This window comes from Bos grunniens, chromosome 8, assembly GCF_055505025.1.
Source record: "Bos grunniens cultivar Pamir isolate PY7600 chromosome 8, Bosgru_T2T1.0, whole genome shotgun sequence".
NCBI classification, from domain to species: Eukaryota; Metazoa; Chordata; class Mammalia; order Artiodactyla; family Bovidae; genus Bos; species Bos grunniens.
Genome location: NC_141172.1, coordinates 43,176,532 through 43,202,358, shown reverse-complemented (window position 1 = coordinate 43,202,358; position 25,827 = coordinate 43,176,532). Strand labels below are relative to the sequence as shown.

Genomic DNA, 25,827 nt, shown 5'->3' with positions numbered 1-25,827 from the left:
CATTCCAATCCCAAAGAAAGGCAATGCCAAAGAATGCTCAAACTACCACACAATTGCACTCACCTCACACGCTAGTAAAGTAATGCTCAAAATTCTCCAAGCCAGGCTTCAGCGGTATGTGAACCATGAATTTCTAGATGTTCAAGCTGGTTTTAGAAAAGGCAGAGGAACCAGAGATCAAATTGCCAACATCCACTGGATCATGGAAAAAGCAAGAGAGTTCCAGAAAAACATCTATTTCTGCTTTATTGACTATGCCAAAGCCTCTGACTGTGTGGATCACAATAAACTGTGGAAAATTCTGAAAGAGCTGGGAATACCAAACCACCTGACCTGCCTCTTGAGAAACCTGTATACAGGTCAGGAAGCAGCAGTTAGAACTGAACATGGAACAACAGACTGGTTCAAAATAGGAAAAGGAGTACGTCAAGGCTGTATATTGTCACCCTGCTTATTTAACTTATATGCAGAATACATTATGAGAAACGCTGGGCTGGAAGAAGCACAAGCTGGAATCAAGATTGCCGGGAGAAATATCAATAACCTCAGATATGCAGATGACACCACCCTTATGGCAGAAAGTGAAGAGGAACTAAAAAGCTTCTTGATGAAAGTGAAAGAGGACAGTGAAAAAGTTGGCTTAAAGCTCAATATTCAAAAAATGACGATCATGGCATCTGGTCCCATCACTTCATGGAAAATAGATGGGGAAACACTGGAAATAGTGTCAGACTTTATTTTTGGGGGCTCCAAAATCACTGCAGATGGTGACTGCAGCCATGAAATTAAAAGATACTTACTCCTTGGAAGGAAAGTTATGACCAACCTAGATAGCATATTGAAAAGCAGAGATATTACTTTGCCAACAAAGGTCTGTCTAGTCAAGGCTATGGTTTTTCCAGTAGTCATGTATGGATGTGAGAGCTGGACTGTGAAGAAAGCTGAGTGCCGAAGAATTGATGCTTTTGCACTGTGGTGTTGGAGAAGACTCTTGAGAGTTCCTTGGACTGCAAGGAGATCCAACCAGTCCATTCTAAAGGAGATCAGTCCTGGGTGTTCATTGGAAGGACTGATGCTGAAGCTGAAACTCCAATACTTTGGCCACCTCATGCAAAGAGTTGATTCATTGGAAAAGACTCTGATGCTGGGAGGGATTGGGGGCAGGAGGAGAAGCGGACAACGGGGGATGAGATGGCTGGATGGCATTACCAACTTGATGGACATGAGTTTGTGTGAACTCCGGGAGTTGGTGATGGACAGGGAGGCCTGGCATTCTGCAATTCATGGGGTCGCAAAGAGTCAGACGTGACTGAGCGATTAAACTGAACTGAACTGAATAACTGAAGTAGTGCTAGACTGCCACAACTTTAGCAAGGTTTCCTATCTTGCTAAAACTGAATCAGAACTTTCTTCATTCTGGTTATTTTGAATCTCTCAGTTTGACTAATGTAATTGTGTGAAGAAAACACAGTCTAATGTGTGGAGTTGATACTGAGGTAGGGTTTCTATGGAGATGCAAAGTGAAACTGATTTTCTTATTTCGTTTTTTGTTAAGTGTTCTTTGAAGCAGAAACAGGTCTTCAAAGCTCTTGGGACACTGTAGGTTATTTTCTGCACTTTTGGTAATTTTCCAGGAGGAGGAGATGGTAGCAGAGGCCAGTTACCCCTACACATGCCTCCTAGCAGTTGGGCTTTAGAGGGACTTGTCTGGAAGAAAGTGAAAGTGTTAGTTGCTCAGTCATGTTCGATTCTTTGTGACTCCATGGACTATAGCCTGTCAGGGTCCTCTGTCCATGGAATTCTCCAGGCAAGAGCACAGAAGTGGGTAGCCATTCCCATCTCCTGGGGATCTTCTTGACCCAGACCCAGGGATCAAACTCATGTCTCCTGCATTGCAGGCAGATTCTTTACCATCTGAGCTACCAGGGACGCCCTATCTGGTCTGAAGGGAAAGTCAATCCTGCCAAGCAGAAGTGGAGGAGATAAGGACCCTGAAGACTGCCACAGCTGGAATGCTCAGTGGACACAGATGCCCTCAGGGAGCTTGTTAAAATGCAAAATCTGATTTGGCAGGTCTGGGGTGGGGCCTGAGATTTTGCATCCAAGAAGCAACCAGGTGAAACTGGTGCTGATGCTGCTGGCCAAGGACTGCTCTTTAAGTTGCAAGAGTTTCAAATACTGACAGAATATAAATTACATCTGCTTTTAAACTTTTTAGTAAATCTTATTTATTACATGCATGGTGAATTCATCAGGACTGCAAATTCTGAGCAATATCAAAATGAAATACCCTATGTTAATATGTCCGGGTCAGCAGTTGGATTCACTAGTAGAGAAATGCCCATGTGGTTAAAGACAGTACAAAATGTACAACCGGAAAATCTTAGTCAGTTACCAAGGTATCTTAACTTCTGTGGAATACCACACTGCCCATCTTCACTGCAGTTCCTGAGGTTGTAACTAAGCAAAGCAACTTTGTAACAAAGCAAACCAAGATCAAAAAGCAACAATAGACTTGGCTTCCTAAGGGATCTGGGGCTTTTGTGGGGAGTGGTTTGAAGGTCACTGGGAAAGCACCTGAAATGCAATCACTCCTTGTGAGGCACTCCTGGGAGCCTCATTCACACCAGAACACACAAGGGCACTCCTGGGTGTGCACAAGCACTAAAATAGCCCACACTTGCTGCCCATGCATTCTAAGTACTGACCAGAGCTCTCTCCCATATCTTTCTTTTTTCATTCCATTTATCCATGAAGTCCTTCCTGAATAGTTTTCCTTTGTCTTTCAACATAGCTCTAGTGCTGCCCATCTGAAAATCATTTATAAGCAATTGCTTTAAATAGGAAAAAGAAGGAGTCCTTCCTAGAAGAAACCAAAAACCTGAAAAAGGAATTCAATTTCGTGAAACAAACACGCTCAAAGACATTTTTCTTTCATGTTCTGCAGCAATCAAAAGCCAGAGAGCTCCATCTCAGAAGGCCAATTTTGGAGATTTCCAGGGATATTTGATACTTTTTTAAAAAAAACATTAGAATTCACCTCTGTATGTAAACATAAATGTGAATACAAATGTAACTGTACCTTTTACAAAATCCATTGTTGAACCAAACTCATTTGGATGTACGCTTCACTGAATGTAATCAGAAATTGTGCATAAAGTTAAAAAAGGCCAGCGTCAGCAAACTATGGTCCTCAGACTAAACCTGGTCTATTACCTGGTTTTTGTATAGCCTGTAAACTAAGACTAGTTTTTGTGTTTTTAAATGGTTGGGAAAAAATCAGAAGAGTATTTTGTTATTTGTGAAAGTTACATGAAATTCAATAACTCTGAATTCAATAAATAAATTTACTAATTCATTTATGTATTGTTGGTGGCTGCTTTTATGCTACAATAGCAGGTGAGAAGTTGCAACACAGACTGTATGACAAGCGTTAGGGGCTGAGCTGCGTCCCCCTCCAAATCCACATACTGAAGTCTGGACGTGCTGAAGTACATCAGAGTGTGATCATTTTTGGAGACAAGTTCTCTACAGTGGCAATCAAATTAAAATGAAGTCACTAGGGGAGGCCCTACTCCAGTAGGCCTGGTCTACTGATAAGATGAGGAATTTGGACACAGGCACACATAGAAGGAAGATCATATAAAGAGATAGAGGCGGAAGGAAGCTATTTACAAACCCAGGAGACAAGCCTGGAACAGATCCTTCCCTCACAGCCCTTAGAAGGAGCCAATCCTGCCAATGCCTTGACCTTGAACTTCTAGTCTCCAGAACTGTGTGAGACAATACATTTCTGTTGTTGAAACACCCAATCTGTGGTAGCTACATCAGCCCTAAGAAACTAATACAGTGAGCAAAACAAAGTATTTACTATATGGCTTTTACAGAGAAAGCTTGCTAACACCTACTCCATGGGACTAATTAAAAAAAAAATTTTAATTGGAGTTTAATTGATTTACAATGTTGTGTTAGTTTCAGTTGTGTAGCAAAGTGAATCAGTTACACATATACATAAATCCACTCTGTTTTAGATTCTTTTCCCATGTAGGACATCACAGAGTATTGAGTAGAGTTCCCTGTGCTAGACAGTAGGTCCTTATGTTTTATACACAGTAATGTGTATAGTAATGTCAATACCCATCTCCCAATTCATGGGACTAATTTTTGCATTTAATGCTTTAGAGGTTAGCAAGCACATGCCTCATGACCAGCAACAGAGACTCCAGAAATCTTTTCTGTATCTCACACTTACTCTAGTCTTTAAAATCATCTTTTTTTCTCCTACAAATGAGATGGGAACAACCAACCAATTACACATTATCTTGGATAAAACAGAATTATTGAACAACCCAACTCAGTACCTCTTGCATCAAGCCAGGAAGGTGGCAAATTAGTTCCACTAGCTCCGTGAATTTACCAGTTCTCAATAATGGGAGGAGTGAGAAAAAGAAAGGAGAATGGAGAGACAGGAAAGGAATTTCAAATTCATTTCTGAATCTTTCAAAACAGTGCTGTGTAACCAGAACACTGCGCCACAGAGCCCTGGCACCCTCTCATAAGACCAACATCCTTAGTGGCTGCCAGTTCTCTTGGGACATCTCCCATAGATCCAGTTGGTCCTCAGAGAATTTAAGGGAAGATGATAAGACACAACAGGTTAAGTTCATTTTCAAAACAAATTACTAGTTACTTTGGGCCTTTTTGATCCTCACATGATCAGAAATATGGTCTACATTGCTATTAATAAAAATAATGGCAAGAACAATAATATTATGTGTCAAGCATGTCCAAAACAATTTATATGAATTATTTCATGTAATCACCACTATAATCCTATGAAATAAAAAGTATTTTTATTCCTCTGTGATTGATAAAGGAACTGAAATTTACAGAAACTAATTGTCCAAGATTACAAAACTGGAAAATGGCAGAACCGGGGCTCAAGATCAAAGATGTAGGATTCTGAAGCCCAGTCTTTCAACAGTGGGTCATTTGGCCTCAATATAGTATATGAAAAAAAAACAAAATCTTGATGCCTTCACAATATTATTCATCTGCAAAAGTGACTGTGTTTTTTACTTCTTCGTCTTAGACATGTCTTTCATTCTGATGCTTTGACGTCTCAGGATGTTGCTGACATTGGAAGGGACTGCTCTTTCAGGGTTAGCTAATTTCTAGAAATAGCAAATAGCTCTCTTGGAAGCACACCTTTCATAATCACATCAACCAATCCAGAGCGCATACCCCAACCATCTCCTTTGTTGGGCTCTCAAACTCAGACCACTATCTCCTAGCCCTAATGAACCCAGGGCCAGGTGCTGGACAACTAAGAACAGTGTCTATACCCCAGAACCTGCTGAAATTATTCAGACTAGCCAATTCTAAGCCTATGAACCCTGCCTCACTTCTTCCTTTTCACGGAAACCACAATAAAACTTCTTACCTACATTTCCCCCCACATTCCTTCTGCCTCATAACCAATTCTGGTGCTTCCTCCTGAGGCCTTGCATGGAGTGACTTGGCCCCTCATCTTGGGAATGGTGAGTAACAAGCTATCTTTTCAGTGACAAATCATGTCCTAATCTATTGGCCTCACCATATGCAAACAGTAATAAAACCTATATTTTAAGACATTCTCATAGCCTCATCTACCTCCCACCCCCTATAATTAAGTTTGGAATACTTACCAAACAATGCCTTGACACAGTGACTTCCACCAACAAAAATGCTCAGAAATGAAACTAACCAACCACCACTCCTGCCCCCCAACAAAAACAATAATAGTAAAGAGAGAGTTTCATAAACCTTCCATTGCTTTCCCCTCCTGCCTAAGGCCTAAGCATTCTTCAAGGTAGTGAAATGCTGCTCTCTGAAGTGTGTCCCACCTTGCAACTTTCTTGGGAAGCAAAAACAAAGGATGGAGAACCCATCTTTTCTTCAACACCGTCTTCTGCTTCTTCAATAGGGTGTCTCTTCTGAAGATTAGGGCATCAAACTTAAAATCAGCTAAGAGCAGATAGGAGAGTGAAACGGGTATATTCCTCACCTGACTGCCCAGATCTTGCATTCATCATGGGGAAAACGTGTGATCATGGTGGGGAACCCAGGTGATGCTTCCTCCTCCTAAGGCTGCTTGTGTGCATGGTCTCCTCCTGAGCCTTCTTCTGAAGGTCACAGACAATCTCTGGGTTCACCACCAGTGTTAATTTGCCAAGATACACTCTTATTTTTGAGCGCAAGTTTTACTATCCACCAAATAAGGGCACTGATTCAAAGAAAGCCTGAATCACTGCCAGCCAATGAGCCTTCAGTAGCTTTTTGCTGAAAGGCATGAAAACTTGGTTGTGCTGTGCATCTGGGCTGGAACAAAGAGAATGCTGGGAAAGCCAGATTGTGCTGGCCGCAGCCTGTCAAATCCATTCATCTGGCGAGAGGAGTTACAGCCAGTGACCCTCCGTACTTGTGTGACCAAGGCAAATTCATTCATGCTCCCTTTTCAGAGGAGATCCAAACAAGATCCAGAAGGCTCTGATTTGTGTACAGAAACAGCACCAGGTTAACCAATAGCTGGTTAAACATGTGCTTTGGGCGCAGCAAAGTAGAAGCACCAAAAAGCCTCATAAGGAAAAACAAGTCGAAGTGTTGTTAGATTTCCTTACATTTATTTTTAAAGCTAATTTTGTTTTTTATTTTGAATGACACATGGGGACATAGGGAGAGGAAATATAATTTATTTTCAGAGCTGTGTGGTCTCTAAACAATAATTCAAAATTGACCCAAAGTCAGGATCAAGGCATGACATTTAGCTCTTCTGCTTCTTAAGACCACTAGGTTCTTGGGATAAATCAGCAGTACCAAGATAGCCTTTAGGAGATTTGGAACAAGGGCAGGGGGAGGGGGGTTATATGGTATATAAAAAAGGAGGACTTGAGATAGGCTTTATTGGTGGGACTGACATGAGTGGCTTACAGTGGCAGTAAGCTGTCAACAAGGAACATTCTTTTCCTCTAGTCCTAGAATGACCACAGTGTGGGTAGACAGGGTGGGTCTCTGTCCCAAGCCAGTATGTGTTCAGTACCTTGAAGAGAACTGTGATCTCAGCAGAGGCCAAAGGAAAGGCCCATTGTCATCAAAATCCTAAACAGCCCTGGATTGTGACAGTCACTAGTCACAATCCTGCCAAATTACCAAACCAAGGGAGTTTATCACACACCATCAGATTGACCATCCCAGGGAAGGGTCTCAGTTCCAGGGAAAACAATCACAGTAATGGCAGAATATGAGTCCAGATATCAACATCCAAATAAGAAAAATAAGGACTGCTTGATGTTCTTTTTAAGAGGAAAATTCACCTAAATGAAAAAAAAGAAAAGAAAACCCATACATGTTTACTTCTCAATTTTAATTTGGCTCCTAGTGACTCTGATCTGTGAGAACACAGTTGTACTTAATTCCTTTCTAGGCCACTAGAGGGAAATCTAATCCATCTAACTAGGACTTTTTTTTTTTAAACGAATAATCACAGAATCAAAATTTTTAGGCTGAAGAACATATAGAAATGTTATCTTTTCTGCCCCTTCCATCCCTGCCCACTTCTAAAAATTATTTGAATCTATGTGGTCATGGAGACTTCCAGAAAAACACAGACCAGCCATCTTAATTGGGCAGGAGCCCTCATAGTTGGGAAATTGTTCTAATAGTCAGTCTGAATTCTTTCCAATTCAGCTTGAATTTATTTCCTCAAATTACATATTCATCAGTTATGGAGAACAGCTGGTCATCTTTCTCAGCATCATATTATTCTTTAAATTCCTGAATACCTCCAGGTCACGGCTGTCTCTCTCAAGCAAAATGAGCCAACTCTTTAACTTGGCCAAAGAGTGTACATCCCAACTCGTCAACCGGGTGTTTCTTCTCTAAACTCTCTCTACACCACCCCACCCTCCCTATACTTTCAGACCACAGCAATACAGGCTAAACTATGAGGAGAAAAATGAAGCATTTAAGGTTTTCCTTGCATGTATGTCTATTAACACATCCCTGTGCTGGCTCTCTTTTTAAATACAACACAGTGTTTTTCATACATATTTACCTAGCATGATTCCAAAGCCATATGTATACATGATGTGTATATGCATATATGGGCTTCCCTAGCGGCTCAGATGGTAAAGAATCTGCCTACATTACAGGAGATCTAGGTTCAATCTCAGGGTTGGGAAGATCCCCTGGAGGAGGGCATGGGAACCTACTCCAGTATTCTTACCTGGAGACCCCCCATGGACAGGAGCCTGGTGGGCTACAGTCCACGCGGTTGTACAGTTGGACACGACTGAGCAAATAAGCACAGCAGAGCATATACATATATACCACATACACAAACATGTACCATATGTACACATAATATGCATATATATACACTTTCATATAAAAAAATGAATGTCTAAGTTAGTGTGCATTTATGTGTCACTTCTGAACTCCATTGTATTTCCAACTTCCACAATCACACACATTATTTCAATTTCTAACTTCATACTCCAAGTTTTTAACTATTCATTTTCCTATTAGGTATAAAACATAACTGGTATGTATTTAGAATGTTATTCTTTTAATGATTTTTTAAAAAAACGTATATATTGATAATTCCCCTTCAAGGATCACAGCCTTGTCATGGCAAAGGGACTTGCGTAACTCAATGCAGCTATGAGCCATGCTGTGCAGGGCCACCCAAGACAGGTCACAGTGAAGAGTTCTGACAAAATGTGACCCACTGGAGGAGGGAATGGGAAACCTCCTCTAGTACTCTTACTGCCAGAACCCCATGAAGAGCATGAAAGGCAAAAAGATGTGACACTAGACGATGAGCCCCCTGGGTCGGCAGGTGTCCAATATGCTACTGGGGAAGAGCAGAAAACCAGGTCCAGAAAGAATGAAGAGTATAAGCCAAAGTGGAAACGACATTCTGTTGTGGATATGTCTGGTGGTGAAAATAAAGTCTGATGCTATAAAGAACAATATTGCATAGGAACCTGGAATGTTAGGTCCATGAATCAAGGTAAATTGGACGTGGTCAAAAAGGAGATGGCAAGAGCGAATATCAAAATCTTAGCAATCAGTGAACGAAAATGGACGGGAATGGGGGAATTTAACTCAGATGACCATTTTATCTACTACCGTGGGCAAGAATCCCTTAGAAGAAATGGAATAGACATTTCATAGTCAAAAAAAGAGTTTGAAATTCAGTCCTTGGGTGGAATCTCAAAAACAACAGAATGATCTTGGTTCATTTCCAAGGCAATCCATTCAACATCACAGTAACCCAAGTCTACACCCCAACCACTAATGCTGAAGAAGCTGAAGTTGACTGGTTCAATGAACACCTACAACACTTTCTAGAACTAACACCAAAAAAGATGTCCTTTTCATCATAGGAGATCAGAATGCAAAAGTAGGAAGACCAGAGATACCTGGAGCAACAGGCAAGTTTGACCTTGGAGTACAAAATGAAGTGGGGCAAAGACTAACAGTTTTCTCAATAGAACACTGGTTATAGAAAATACTCCCTTCCAACAAAACAAAAGATGACTCTATACATGGACCTCACCAAATGGTCAACATCAAAATCAGACTGATTATATTCTTTGCAGCCAAAGATGGAGAAAAGCTCTATACAGTCAGCAAAAACAAGACCTGGAGCTGGCTGGTTCAGATCATGAGCTTCTTATTGCAAAATTCAGGCTTAAACTAAAGAAAGTGGGGGAAACCACTAGGCCATTTAGGTATGACCTAAATCAAATCCCTTGTTATTATACAGTGGAGTTGATGAATAAATTCAAGGGATTAGATCTGGTAGACAGAGTGCCTGAAGAACTGTGGACAGAGGTTCAGAACAGAGGTTTAGGACAGGAGGTGGTGACCAAAACCATTCTAAAGAAAAAGAAATGCAAGAAGGCAAAGTGGTTGTCTGAGGAGGTTTTACAAATAGCTAAGGAAAGAAGAGAAGCAAAAAGGAAGAGAGAAAGGGAAAGACATTCCCAACTGAACGCAGAGTTCCAGAGAATAGCAAGGAAAGATAAGAAGGCCTTCTTGAATGAACAATGCAAAGAAAGGGAGGAAACAATAGAATGGGAAAGACTAGAGATCTCTTTAAGAAAACTGGACATATCAAGGGAACGTTTCATGCAAGGATGGGTATGATAAAGGACAGAAATGGTATGGACTTAACAGAAGCAAAAGAGACTAAGAAGATATGGCAATACACAGAAGAACTATACAAAACAATCTTAAGGGCCCAGATAACCATGATGGTGTGGTCACACTCCTAGATTCAGACATCCTGGAGTATGAAGTCAAGTGGGCCTTAGGAAGCATTACTACAAATAAGCTAGTGGAGGGGATGGAATTCCAGCTGAGCTGTTTCAGCTCCTTAAAGATGATGCTGTTAAAGTGTTGCATTCAATATGACAGCAAATTTGGAAAATTCAACAGTGGCCACAGGACTGGAAAAGGTCAGTTTTCATTCCAATCCCAAAGAAGGGCAATGCCAAAGAATGTTCAAACTACCATACAATTGCACTCATTTCACATGATGGTAAGGTTATGCTCAAAATCCTTCAAGCTAGGCTTCATCAGTATATGAATCGAGAACGTCCAGATGTACCAGGTGGATTTAGAAAAGGCATAGGAACCAGAGATCAAATTGCCAGCATCTGTCGGATCACAGAGAAAGCAAAGGAAATCCAGAGTAACATCCACCTTTGCTTCATTGACTATGCCAAAGCCTTTGACTGTGTGGATCACAACAATTTGTGGAAAATTCTTAAATAAATGGGAATACCAGAGAATTACCTGTCTCCAGAGAAACCTGTATGCAGAACAAGAAGCAACAGTTAGAACTGGAGATGGAACGACTCAAAATCTTAGATTGCTAAGATTTTGAGTAAATGGTGTAAAACAAGGCTGTATATTGTCACTCTGCTTATTTAACTTCTATAAAGAGTACATCATGCAAAATGCTGGACTGGATGAATCACAAGCTGGAATCAATATTGCTGGGAGAAGCATCAACAACCTCAGATACGCAGATCATGATACCACTCTAATGGCAGAAAGTGAAGAGGAACTAAAGGGCCTCTTGATGAATTGAAAGAGGAAAGTGAAAAAGCTGACTTACAACTCAACATTCAAAAAATGAAGATCATGGCATCTGGTCGCATCATTTCATGGGAAGTAGAAGGGGAAAAAATGGAAGCAGTGACATTTTCTTTTCTTGGGCTCCAAAATCACTACAGATGGTGACTGCAGTCATGAAACTAAGATGACTGCTCCTTGGAAAGAAAGCTATGACAAACCTAGACAGTGTAGTAAAAAACAGAGACATCACTTTGCTGACAAAGATCTGTATAGTTAAAGCTATGGTATTTCTAGTAGTCACGTATGGATGTGAGAGATGGACCATAAAGAAGGCTGAGCACTTTGTACTGATGCTTTCAAATTATGGTGCTGGAGAAGACTCTTGAGAGTCCCTTGGACTACAAGGAGATCAAAATGGTCAATCCTAAAGGAAATCAACCCTGAATATTCACTGGAAGGACTGACACTGAAACTCAATACTTCACCCTTCACCACCTGATGCAAAGAGCCGACTCACTGGAAGAGACCCTCATGCAGGGAAAGCTTGAAAGCAAGAGAAGGGGGTGACAGAGATGAGATGGTTGGATGGTATCACCCGACTCAATAGTCATCAGTTTTAGCAAACTCTGGGAGATAGTGAAGTACAGGAAAGCCTGGCATGGTGCAGTCAATGGGGTTGCAAAGAGTCGGACACTAGTTAGTGACTGATCGAGGGAACAACAAAGCTGAAAATGCCAGAAGTCAGAAATGCATTTACCACACCTAACATATACATCATCAGTTAGCCTAGCCTGCCTTAAATATGCTTGGAGTACTTACATTAGCTTATATTTGGGCAAATTGCTCTAACACAAATCCTATTTTATAATAAAGTGTTGAACAACTCATGTAGTTTATTGAATATTGTACTGAAAGTGAAAAACAGAGTGCTTGTATGGATACAGAGTGGTTGTAGGTGTATCGGTTGTTTACCTTTGAGACTGTGTGGCTGACTGGGAGGTGAAGCTCAGCCTGGGAAAAGGTCAAAACTCAAAGTACAGTTTCTACTGAAAGTTCATAGCTTTCACACCATCAGAAAGTAGAAAAATCAAGTTGCACCATCATAAGTGGGGGACTGTATGTTTTGTTCATTTGGCAAAACTGTACTGGACATTTACCGTATGCCAGGTGCTACTCTGTGCATTAGGGATGCAGTGAAAACAATTAAGCCCTGGCCTCCTGATGCTTTTCTTCAACCGGGTGGAGACGGACAATAAAACAAGTAAGTAAATATATATGTGCAATGGGACTGTGAGCTACAAAGAAAAGTAAAGCAGGGCAAGGGAGCTAAGCTGCACTCAGCTGTGAGGGCTAGTTTATGTAGGGTGGCCAGGGGAACCTTCATGGAGAAACGAGGGGCAGGCCATGAAGATTTCAGAGGGAAAAGATTTCCAGACAGAGGAAACAGCCACTGTTAAGTGTCTTGAGGCAGAGTGTTCTTCGCATGTTGATCGAACAATGGCTGGAGTGGCGAGAGAAACGGGACGAGAGGGAGGAGATAAGGTGAAAGGGAGAAGGGGCCATTTCCAGCAGCGTCTGAGATCACAGTAAGGGGTCTGGCAATTCTTTGAGCGAGACGGGGAGCCCTGAAGGACTTTAGAGCAAGGAGGTGATCTAACATGTTTTTTAAAGCAATTCTTCTGCTGGTTGTGCTGAGGCCAGGGTGTGCGCAGGAGTGGACAGAGTGGAAGGAAGGAAGTCTGTGGCCTCCTGGAAGGAGAGCACTGCAGGCCTCTAAAGGAGAGCAGCCTGGCCCAGGGTGGCAACAGTTGGGGCAGAAGACAGGCTCAGACTCTGGCTGAGTTTTGAAGGTCACGTTGATAGGATATACTCTTGGATGTGCAGTAGGAAAGGGAGAAGAAAAAGGAGTCAAGGATGAATCCTAGATTTCTAACAAAACCTACTAGAAGGATGAAAATGCCATTTACTGAGATAAGGAAACTAAAAGAAGCAGGGGTTGGAGGGGGAAGGGGGAGGTGATGGCAGAACTTCAGTTTTCTACACATCAAGTTGAGATGTCTAGAAAACATTCATGTGGAGCCCAGTGGGCAACTGGGAAGTCTAGAGGACAGTGAAGGGCACTAAAAACAGATGCTGCCCCTTCTGCCATTTAAAAATTTCAAAGTCAATCAACTGCACTTTTTTAAAAAATAAGCTGAATTCCGAAAATGGAGAAAAACTTAAGTAAAAATTAACTTCCTCCATAAAATTTTTTTCAAGGTCTTTTTATAGGGCTTCATGGTTCATCTAACTCTTTGCTGATCAAAGTGTAGTCCCTGGACCAGCAGCACAACACGACTGGGGGCTTGTTAGAAATGTAGACTCTCAGTTCAGTTCAGTTCAGTTCAGTCACTCAGTCGTGTCCGACATTTTTGCCACCCCATGAACTGCAGCACGCCAGGCCTCCCTGTCCATCACCAACTCCTGGAGTTTACCCAAACTCACGATGTCCATCGAGTCGGTGATGCCATCCAGCCATCTCATCCTCTGTTGTCCCCTTCTCCTCCTGCCCCCAATCCCTCCCAGCATCAGGGTCTTTTCCAATGAGTCAAATCTTCACATGAGGTAGCCAAAGTATTGGAGTTTTAGCTCAGGATCAGTCCTTCCAATGAACACCCAGGACTGATCTCCTTTAGGATGGACTGGTTTAATCTCCTTGCAGTCCAAGGGACTCTCAAGAGTCTTCTCCAACACCATGGTTCAAAAGCACCAATTCTTTGTCGCTCAGCCTTCTTCATAGTCCAACTCTCACATCCATACATGACCACTGGAAAAACCACAGCCATGACTAGACGGACCTTGTTGGCAAAGTAATGTCTCTGCTTTTGAATACGCAATCTAGGTTGGTCATAACTTTCCTTCCAAGGAGTAAGCGGCTTTTAATTTCATGGCTGCAATCACCATCTTCAGGGATTTTGGAGCCCAGAAAAATAAAGTCTGACACCGTTTCCAGTGGTTCCCCATCTATTTCCCATGAAGTGATGGGACCAGATGCCATGATCTTCATTTTCTGAATGTTGAGCTTTAAGCCAACTTTTTCACTGTCCTCTTTCACTTTCATCAAGAGGCTTTTTAGTTCCTCTTCACTTTCTGCCATAAGGGTGGTGTCATCTGCATATCTGAGGTTATTGATATTTCTCCCGGCAATCTTGATTCCAGCTTGTGCTTCTTCCAGCCCAGCGTTTCTCATGATGTACTCTACATATAAGTTAAATAAAGCAGGGTGACAATATACAGCCTTGATGTACTCCTTTTCCTATTTGGAACCAGTCTGTTGTTCCATGTCCAATTCTAATTGTTGCTTCCTGACCTGCATATAGGTTTCTCAAGAGGCAGGTCAGGTGGTCTGGTATTCCCATCTCTTTAAGACTTTTCCACAGTTTCTTGTGATCCATACAGTCAAAGGCTTTGGCATAGTCAATAAAGCAGAAATAGATGTTTTTCTGGAACTCTCTTGCTTTTTCCATGATCCAGCGGATGTTGGCAATTTGATCTCTGGTTCCTCTTCCTTTTCTAAAACCAGCTTGAACATCTGGAAGTTCACGGTTCACATACTGCTGAAGCCTGGCTTGGAGAATTTTGAACATGACTTTACTAGTGTGTGAGATGAGTGCAATTGTGCAGTAGTTTGACCATTCTTTGGCATTGCCTTTCTTTGGAATTGGAATGAAAATGGATCCTTTCCAGTCCTGTGGCCACTGCTGAGTTTTCCAAATTTGCTGGCATATTGAGTGCAGCACTTTCACAGCATCATCTTTCAGGATTTGGAATAGCTCCACTGGAATTCCATCACCTCCACTAGCTTTGCTCATAGTGATGCTTTCTAAGGCCCACTTGACTTCACATTCCAGGATGTCTGGCTCTAGGTGAGTGATCACACCATCATGATTATCTGGGTCATGAAGATCTTTTTTGTACAGTTCTTCTGTGTATTCTTGCCACCTCTTCTTAATATCTTCTGCTTCTGTTAGGTCCATACCATTTCTGTCCTTTATCGAGCCCATCTTTGCATGAAATGTTCCCTTGGTATCTCTGATTTTCTTGAAGAGATCTCTAGTCTTTCCCATTCTGTTGTTTTCCTCTATTTCTTTGCATTGATCACTGAGGAAGGCTTTCTTATCTCTCCTTGCTATTCTTTGGAACTCTGCATTCAGATGCTTATAGCTTTCCTTTTCACTTCTCTTCTTTTCACAGCTATTTGTAAGGCCTCCTCAGATAGCCATTTTGCTTTTTTGCATTTCTTTTCCATGGGGATGGTCTTGATCCCTATCTCTTGTACAATGTCACGAACCTCCATCCATAGTTCATCAGGCACTCTGTCTATCAGATCTAGTCCCTTAAATCTATTTCTCATTTCCACTGTATAATCATAAGGGATTTGATTTAGGTCATACCTGAATGGTCTAGTGGTTTCCCCCACTTTCTTCAATTTAAGTCTGAATTTGGCAATAAAGGAGTTCATGATCTGAGCCACAGTTAGCTCCCGGTCTTGTTTTTGCTGACTGTATAGAGCTTCTCCATCTTTGGCTGTAAAAAATATAATCAATATGATTTCAGTGTTGACCATCTGGTGATGTCCATGTGTAGAGTCTTCTCTTGTGTTCTTGGAAGAGGGTGTTTGCTATGACCAGTGCGTTCTCTTGGCAAAACTCTATTAGCCTTTGCCCTGCTTCATTCCATATTCCAAGGCCAAATTTACCTGTTATTCCAGGTGTTTCTTGACTTCCTACTTCTGCATTCCAGTCCCCTATAATGAAAAGGATATCTTTTTTGGGTGTTAATTGTAAAAGGTCTTGGCGGTGGCCAAGAGGAGCAACCCCACTTCCAAACAGCGGTAGTTGCATGGGCACAGGAGGGCCTAGAGAAGCTACTCCACGTTCAAGGTTAGGAGGCGCAGTGGTGAGGAGATACCCCTTGTCCAAGGTAAGGAGCAGCAGCTACGCTTTGCTGGAGCAGCCGTGAAGAGATACCCTATGTCCAAGGTAAGAGAAACCCAAGTAAGACGGCAGGTGTTGTGAGAGGGCATCAGAGGGCAGACACACTGAAACCATAATCACAGAAAACTAGTCAATCTGATCACATGGACCACAGTCTTGTCTAACTCAATGAAACTAAGCCATGCCGTGTTGGGCCACCCAAGACGGGCGGGTCATGGTGGAGAGGGCTGACAGAACGTGGTCCACTGGAGAAGGGAATGGCAAACCACTTCAGTATTCTTGCCTTGAGAACCCCATGAACAGTATTAAAAGGCAAAATGATAGGATACTGAAAGAGGAACTCCCCAGGTCGGTAGGTGCCAAATATGTTGCTGGAGATCATTGGAGAAATAACTCCAGAAAGAATGAAGGGATGGAGCCAAAGCTAAAACAATGCCCAGTTGTGGATGTGACTGGTGATAGAAGCAAGGTTCGATGCTATAAAGAGCAATATTGCATAGGAACCTGGAGTGTTAGGTCCATGAATCAAGGCAAATTGGAAGAGGTCAAAGAGGAGATGGCAAGAGTGAACGTCAACATTCTAGGAATCAGCGAACTAAAATGGACTGGAATGGGTGAATTTAACTCAGATGGCCATTATATCTACTACTGCGGGCAGGAATCCCTTGGAAGAAATGGAGTAGCCATCATGGTCAACAAAAGAGTCCGAAATGCACTATTTGGATGCAATCTCAAAACCAACAGAATGATCTCTGTTTGTTTCCAAGGCAAACCATTCAATATCACAGTAATTCAACTCTATGTAGACTCTGGCCTTCCCCAAACCTGAGTCAGCATAAGCTTAGCCAGATCCCCAGGTGATTCTTATACACATTAAAGCATATGTATACCAAAGTATATGTATGTTAATATACACTTATATGTATATAAGTATCTTGGGCTTCCCAGGTGGCTCAGTGGTAAAAAATCTACCTGCCAATGCAGGAGACACAAGACATGTGGGTTTGATCCCTGGGTTGGGAAGATCCCCTGTAGTATGGCAACCCACTCCAACATTCTTGCCTGGAGAATTTCACGGACAGAGAATTTCACGGGCAGACTACAGTTCATCAGGTTGCAAAGAGTTGGACATGATGGAGTGCATGTACGTGCACATGTGCACACACACACACACACAAGAATATTAATGTATACTTGTGTATATATATATATATATATACAAGTATATGTATACTTGTATATGTATACAAGTGTATATACATATATAAGTATTTAATATGCTTATCTAATTAGAATCACCTATTAATAGTGTTCAAGAGGACTGAAGCGGCCTGCTCCAGCCAGCCCTCCTGTCACAGATAACCATCACGGGGCTGGAGCCAAGGGTGCAACTGGATGTGGCAGGTAGGTCCGAGAATTTCTTGGTTGACACAGGGGCTACCTACTCTGTCTTCATCTCCTACTCCGGAGCCTTCTCCTCCCAAACCTGTACCATTTTGGGTGCTACAGGAAAAGCAACTACTAGAAGATTCACCCGAGCACTTCTTTTTTGCTGGGATGGACAAATATTTTCCCACCAGTTTCTGGTGGTCCCTGAGTGTCCTACCCCCTTATTGGGAAGAGATATACTCACTAAACTGGGGACCACCCTTGTGATGGGAAGTTTTTCAGCCCCTAGAGCTCTACAGCTCCTGGTTACTACTGAAGAACCCATTACACCTTCAATAGAGAGGGACCAAAAACTATGGGAAGACAAAATTAACCCCCAGGTGTGGGATCAGGGGATTCCTGGACAAGCCTACCAAGCTGAACCGGTCATCATTGTCCTCCGAGATCCCACTCGGTTTCCTAACCAGAAACAATATCCTCTCAAAAGAGAGGCTCGGGAGGGACTACAGCCTTTAATAAATAAATTCCTTGCTTGTGGGCTACTGGTCCCTACCAGTTTGCCATGTAACACCCCAATCCTTTCAGTAAAGAAAAAAGACGGAACCTGGTGAATGGTTCAAGATCTCCGAATCATAAATGAAGCTGTAGTTCCCCTCCATCCCACAGTACCCAATCCCTATGTAATCTTGGGAGAAATCCCACCCAGTGCCAAATAGTTTACTGTCTTGGATCTCAAAGATGCATTTTTTTGCATACCACTGGCTAAAGAATCCCAATACCTTTTTGCCTTTGAGTGGGAAGCCCCAGGAGAAAAACACCAACAGATGACTCGGACAGTATTACCTCAGGGGTTCAGAGATAGCCCCCACCTGTTTGGGCAGGCCCTTGGCCGGGATCTCCTAGATCTGGACCTGGGACCTAATGGGAAAATATTACAAAATGTAGATGACCTACTAATCTGCTCTCCAGATGAGAAAAGTGCCCAACAACATGCAATTCAGGTTCTAAACTTCTTGGCAGAAAGGGGATATAAAGTCTCCCATGCTAAGGCACAGATGGTCGAGACAAAAGTCACTTACCTGGGAGTTCAGATTACACACGGGTCCAGGAGGCTGTCCTATGATCGGGTACAAGGAATCCTCCAGTTGCCCTCCCCCACGACTCGAAAACAATTGCGAGCTTTCCTGGGGCTAACTGGTTATTGTAGAATCTGGATACCCAATTATGGTCTAATTGCCCAGCCCTTATATGAAAGCTTAAAGGGACGAGATGATTCAATCCCACTAGTGTGGGGAACTCCTCAAAAAGAGGCAGAGACTACACTAAAACAGGCCTTAACTCAGGCACCTGCCTTGAGGTTGCCAGACCCAGAAAAAGCATTCCAACTTTATGTCCATGAAAGAGAGGGAATAGCCTTGGGAGTGTTAACTCAAAGGTTGGGATCTGAGCCCCAGCCTGTAGCTTACTTATCCAAGAGGCTCGATCCAACTTCCTGAGGCTGGCCCCCCTGCCTTTGAAATCTTGCAGCTATTGCAATCATGATAGAAGATGCTTTAAAACTCTCCTTTGGGGGCAAACTAACTATTTTACCAGCCACCAAGTAAAACAACTCCTAAATGGGAGAGGCCACTTATGGATGTCTGATCAAAGAATCCTCAGATATCAAGTAATGCTGATGGAAAATCCAGGCCTCACTATATCCCCTTGTGAGGTTCTTAACCCAGCCACCCTCCTCCCTACCCCCGAGGGCTCTCTCCTGTTTCACTCTTGTCTAGAAACCTTGGACCACTGGACAAAACCCCGAGAGGGGTTGTCAGAAGATCCTCTGACAATCCTGAGGAAATCTGGTACACTGATGGAAGCAGCTTTGTCTTGGATGGAAAAAGAAGAGCCGGGTATGCAGTAGTCTCCAATTTTGAGGCCATAGAGGCTAAGCCTCTGCCACCAGGTACTTCAGCCCAATTAGCTGAGCTCATAGCCCTGACTCGAGCTTTAGAGCTGGGAAAAGGAAAAAGAATAGCCATTTACACTGACTCTAAGTATGCCTTTCTGGTGCTACATGCACATGCAGCTGTTTGGAAAGAAAGGGGCCACTTGACCACTAGAGGGTCCCCAGTCAAATATGGTGATCAGATTCTTCGACTCTTGGAGGCAGTCCATCTGCCCACTGAAGTTTCAGTCTCCCACTGTAAAGGACACCAAAAAGGGAACACGGAAGTGGCACAAGGGAACCAAGCAGCTGATCAGGCAGGTAGGAGAGCAGCATTACAGAACCATGACCTAATAGGGATTGCCACCTTAGTTCCACAGACTAATTTGCCAGAAACTCCTTCATATACTGAAGGTGAGACTCTTAAAGCTAAGAGCGAGGGCTTTCAAGAAGATCATATGGGGTGGTTCCAAAAGGAGGGACTCCTTTTTCTGCCTGGAAGCCTCCAATGGAAGTTGGTTAACTCCTTACATGCCACCACTCATTTAGGAGAAAAGGCCCTCCAAAGATTACTAGAAAGGTCCTTCAGAGGAACAGGCCTCCAAACAACTATAAGACAGATGGTCTCCTCTTGTCCCACTTGCCAATTAAACAACCCCCAAGGAGCTCGAAGACCCCAGCTGGCCCAGCCCATCCAACGACATGGGGCCTACCCAGGAGAGGACTGGCAGATGGACTTCACCCAGATGCCAGTTTCTCAAGGGTATAAATACCTATTAGTCATGATAGATACATTCACAGGATGGATTGAAGGCTTTCCCACCTGGACTGAGAAGGCTGAGGAGGTGGTGGTCTGCCCAGGTCATTACAAAGTGACAATGGGACATCATTTACTTCTAAGGTCACCCAAGGGGTCTCTAAAGCATTGGGCATTACTTATTATCTCCATTGTGCCTGGAGGCCTCAGTCTTCAAGAAAAGTAGAAAGAGCCAATCAATTCTTAAAATCAGCGATAAAAAAGATAACCCAGGAGACCTCCCTGGGATGGAAGGAGGCTTTACCAATAGCTCTCCTCCGCACCCGCATTGCCCCTAAGGAACAGGTTGGTCTTAGTCCTTATGAGATGCTATATGGGAGACCTTTTGCTTATGTCAATGACCTCTTCCTAGATCCAGAGGTTCAGACCCTCCAGTCTTATACCATGGCCATTGGGCAATTCCAACAGGATATATGCTTGTGGGGTATGAACCAGGACCCAAAAGATTCTAAAGAGTCACCACTATATGCTCCAGAAACTCAAGTCCTAATTAAAGTCTGGAAAGATGGGTCCCCAAAGGCTCAACTCCAGCCCACATGGAAGGGCCCCTACCCTGTAATACTTTCTACCCCCACAGCAGTCAAGGTACCAGGACATGACTCCTGGATTCACTACTCACGAGTCAAGCCATGGAAGAAAACAGAAGAGGACACTCAGTACACCTGTGAGCCCCTGGGAGATCTCAGATACCTATTCAGAACTACCAATGAGTGTTATTCTAATGAACACCCCCCAAATCTGGTTTCTGGGGATAAGATTTCTCAGGATAACTCTAAGAAGCCAACACAGCTTGACAGAGACTGTACTCCAAAACAGACAGGAGATAGATCTTCTGATCCCTGAACAAGAAGGGACTTGAGCTATCCTGGCGATGTGAATTTAAAATTGACTAATGTCCCTACTAGTCCTTGTTATGCTATATTGATGATGCTTATGATTATTCCATGTACTGTCAATTGTCTAACCTGTTTTGTCTCTGCCCAGGTCAACCAGCTACAACATGCAGTGCCAGTTCAACAAAGATATAAAACTACAGCTGACCACGGAAAATATCACACACCCTTGGACACCGCTATAAGGACTCTGAGGCTTGAGACTAACAAGAGGGAGAGGCCCAATACCCCTCGCCGCCCCAGTTCAGCAGGAAATAGCCAGAAAGACCTCGATGCCCCTAATCCCAAAGAATTGGGCCTCCCATCTCTTGAGGGGGGAACGTTAAGTAGGTAGAATAGGGAAAAGGAGTCCAAAATGGCTGTGGCTAAAAGACAAGGAAGGTCCGAGGACCAGAGTGAAGACTTCAGGCAGAACAAACAGCACTCCTGGCTAAGCCCAATTTGCATAGGGCAGGCCCAGGTGGAGGAAAAAACATATAAAAGGAGGAGCCAAAGCGCTTTCTGATGGACTCTCTCTCCTGCGTGCGTGCACTCTTTTCTCTCTCTCTCTTTCTCTCTCTCTCTTTCTCTCTCTCACTCTCCTGCTATCTTCTAAATAAAATAGAGCTGTAACATTGATTTGCCTAAGAGCTGTAGCACGGTTTGTCCAAGACCTGAGAGCTGTGACGCGCCGAGGGCTTTAATGTCCGTTGCTCCAAATCTTTGTTGTGACGAGACAAAGAACCGAGGAACATACACTCGCGTGACAATAGGAAGCTTTTTAAAACTACAGGCCTACATAGAAATAATTAAGATCAGTCTCTGGGAGTAGTCCCAGTCATGGTATGCTCACCAAGGCCCCCAAGTGGTTCTGATGTGCAGTCTGGGTTAGAACCACTGATCTAACTCTTCTGGCCTGCTCTCTTTGTACTACTGGGCTTATATTGCTGATGCTTTTAAGAACCTGTCTGCAAAGAGGCCTGCAGATCTAAGGTGGCATGGAGGTCTGTAGCTAGAGGAACCATCTGTTTTGGTGTGTTGGGGATAGTCTCAACATAGTGATTATCAGTGCCCCCATTTCACTCTCAGAAGTACTGTAGTTTAGATGATAAATTATATGTTCTTCCAACATAATACAAAAGGGCTCTGGGCTTTATATTTCTAGATTATAAAGTCATAATAAGAACAGGTAGAAGAAAATATCAGATAAATTCAGTGTAGAGACTTCTGGTACTTAGATATTAGCTTTTAAAATATTCTATGTATAGCTTATCAGAAATACATACATACATTTCCTCAATTTGTAAGGAGGGTTAGAGAAAATATGTCTCCTTCAAGAGACTAGGTGGGGTGGGGCATGGTTATATTCTGCAATTGAAGTACCAAAGCCAGCTGCTGATTAGTAGGGAGCTGATTATCAGCCTGTGATTACCCCAGGACTTAGCAAAACTTCTCCTTCCTTTTCCTTTTGGATCTTTAATTGTTCATTAGCAACTCCACCCTCAGGCTCAAAGGGACAAGGAAAGAAGTTAAAAAAAGGTTAATCTAGTGGCAGAGATAATAAACTTGATGGGAAAGAAAATGGAAACAACTGGACTGTTTCTGGTTACCTGTGAATTTAAATTAGTTTGGCTCATCCCTTTTTCCAAATTATTCCCAGCTGGTGTGAGGGTTCATTGAAGCCCTACTGATTGCCAGTAAAATTAAAGTAATCTTGTATTTTTAAAACTATGTAATCTTCCAGAAATAGGACTTGGAAGCTTTCTCTCCTCATTTACCAAGGGCACAGGGTGAGGGCAAGGCAAGCGCCTCCTCATCTCCTCAGAGCCCTCCCCACCTTCTTCTCCCCTCACTATCAACCCACAGGTGTATATACACAGAATTTTTTAATCTGATGCAGATAAAAGTTATTTTATACAACTTAAGACAAATGGTATAATTACTGTTAGACAAAAGGACCCAAATGGAAAATCTACTCACAGGAGGAGAGACTTGTGTGCATATAGATTGTATCACAAGTTTTCCTAGTTGCATCACCAGCATAGTTATGAATACTTCCACAAGGCAACCACAGCATAAATGTTTAAAACATGTTCTGTTCACATGTGTTTAAAATGTCTGGAAAAGAAACTATCCACATGCAAAGTAAAAGAGCCAGATGCCGATAAGTTAGTTAAAGCGAACTCGTTGCATGTGCACTTAGTCGTGTCCAACTCTTCGCAGCCCATGGACTGTAGCCTGCCAGGCTCCTCTGTCCATGGAATTTTCCAAGCAAGAATACTGGAGTAGGTTGCCATTTCTTACTCCAGGGGATCTTCCTGACCCAGGGATCCAACCTGGTCTTTTGCATCTCCTGCATTGGCAGGTGGATTTTTTTTTTTCACCACCATGCCACCTGGGAAGAACTCTTGTTGAATAACAACAATAAGGGAATCTTCTTACTAAATAACTTAAATGGAGATAGTATTAAATTAGGGTGGGTAAAACATCAAAATAAATACCTGTTGAATTAAAATAAGAGTATCAATAGAACCTCTATAGATTAGAGAGGTACTTTTGTAGGCTTCTGAGTGCAAGGAGAGGGTGGATGGGGGCATCTGTTCTCTGCTTTCCAGGCTGTAAGTCAGAACAAGCTAGAAGGATGGAAGAGGTCTCTGTGACTGAGAAAGCATCACAAGCTGGTGTTGCCTGGCCAACCTGGACCAGTAATAATCTTAGCAGCTGGAGCAGAAGGTCTTATCTTTGATCTCTGTTAACAGTTAACCACAGGCTTTTCCTTCCAGAGCTCTTGGAAGGCAGAGGCAAGTGGTCCTGGAAAGCAATGCTGGAAGGGGGCCCCGGGTGGTTAAAATTAGATGCCGAGGTACAGTTAGCAGTAATTGAGCCAGGTGGGCCTGCAGAGAAATGCTGTTTCCTTTTCCTTAGGGGATTAGATGTCTTTTAAAATCTACTCTACATTTTATCTTGACTGAACTGTATCATGCAATATGGCTGAAGTTGATGAGTCAATGAAGTCTATTGTTTGAATAAGAAAATCTATTTTTAAGCTAAAATGTTTAGCTAGATCGTAAGTTTAACATTCTGAGGCCCATCTAGCAAAGACTGAGAAAATCCTCACTTAGGATTAGAAAGGGAACAGCAGTCATGAGACGAAAACCCGTATCAGTGAAAGGATTTCTAAGTCATTCAAAATGGCAAACTTTTTAAACCAATGGAATGGATAATAACATAGCCATGGCGACTATAACCAGCATTACTTATGTTTTTATTTTTTTTTACCCACAGACTGATGTAGATACTTACCACAATCCTCTCGCAGCAGGCCTGTGATGGCTTTCAGTTTCAAAGGAAGCCTTAGAAAGACTAGCACCACTTGGCTTTGTGGGACTACCTCAGAGAGACACTCATATGTGCATAGGATTTTTTTTACACACGTCTAATGGCCTAGACATCATACTTCTGCACTTGGTGCAGAGGTAAATAAAAATAAGCAAACATCATAACCACTTACTCCAAGCAAATAGCGAAAAGAATGTTGAGAAAAAATAGCCTCGAGTCAGAGTGAGTCAGAGGCCTTGAGTCAGAGTGAGTCAGAGTTGGTGACGCCAGGAATATCATTCCTCACCCTGTACGTAGCTCTGGACTTTCAGGCCCTCACTTTAATCTCACTTCCCAACATGAAATGTAGAAGAGTTTTATATGGAATTTTTATATGGCCTCCAATTCTTGCACGATTAGGTACTATCTTGCATGAAAAGTACTCACTAACAAATTATGTTGGCAGACAGCGGCACATCCCTGCATGAAAAGTCTGGGATCCTGAGAAGGAAAGGCCAGAGTCTCAATGCTGGCCCTGCGCTCTGCCCTTCACACTCTCAGTGATCCCAACAATAGCTCTCGGTCTCCTGTTTTAGATAATTTTACTCCAGACAGATCTACTGGTTACAGGGTCAGGTGTAAGAATCTATGGTATCATTTTTATAAAATTCTTTGAGATTCTCCAAAGAAAGAGGCTTTTTTTTTTTTTTTAATTAAAAACCACTAAATTACTGACAAAGAAAGATAACCCTTCCTGGTATTTTATTCCTTCCAGGGCACAAATTTGGCAAATTATAACCAAAAATTCTGGGCATCACTAAACTGAGAAGCAATGAGTTTTTTTTTTTGTTCCTCTCCTTCTCCACAAAAGAAGCGTTGCAGAGGGAACCAGTGATTTAATCGCAAGGAACCATCTCATCAAGGATTCTGCTTCAAAACCCAGGTTAAACTAGAGATCAAGGCAGGGAGAGGCAGCCTGCAGAGTGGCTGGAAGTACCCAACATTAGAGTGGGGGGTTTCTGGTATTACTTAATGTTGCCTGGAGCTTTAACAAATTTGGGAGTGGGGATATGGTTGTGCTGTTGCTCTTCTAAGTGAGTTTTTAATTAGCCCTTTTTTGACAACTTGAGAGGGCTCTGCTAAACTCAGGCCAGCCCAGCTTTGTCAGTGTCCTCCCTGAACTTTAAATTCAGAGCAGCCCTGGCCCCTCTTCTCGTGCTGGGCCAGGCAGCAACCTCAGGGAGGAAGTCCAGGCTAGCACCTGTACTGGCACCTCAAGGTCATCATCCAACTTGGAGCTTTCCAAACACTTGGGAATTGATCATTTAAATGAGTACAGTCAAGGCTCTGAGGAGTTTGACCAGCTTGACTCTAACTCAAAATTTTCTCAACTTA

The 25,827-nt window shown here is 42.7% G+C and overlaps 1 protein-coding gene and 1 long non-coding RNA gene across 4 annotated transcripts in view; one reads left to right on the top strand and one right to left on the bottom strand.

Annotated features, from left to right (window-relative positions):
• The window catches only part of PGM5 (phosphoglucomutase 5), a 219,487-nt gene that overhangs the window by 16,123 nt on the left and 177,537 nt on the right, over positions 1–25,827 (bottom strand). The gene's annotated exons all lie outside the window — the stretch shown is intronic.
• Positions 17,417–25,542, top strand: LOC147366987 (uncharacterized). 2 transcript variants are annotated; one of them, XR_015169678.1, is made up of 2 exons: positions 17,417–17,510; positions 21,227–25,542. It is a non-coding gene; the product is annotated as an uncharacterized LOC147366987 (long non-coding RNA). The 2 variants fall into 2 exon arrangements; XR_015169679.1 differs by lacking the exon at positions 17,417–17,510 and adding an exon at positions 19,322–19,390.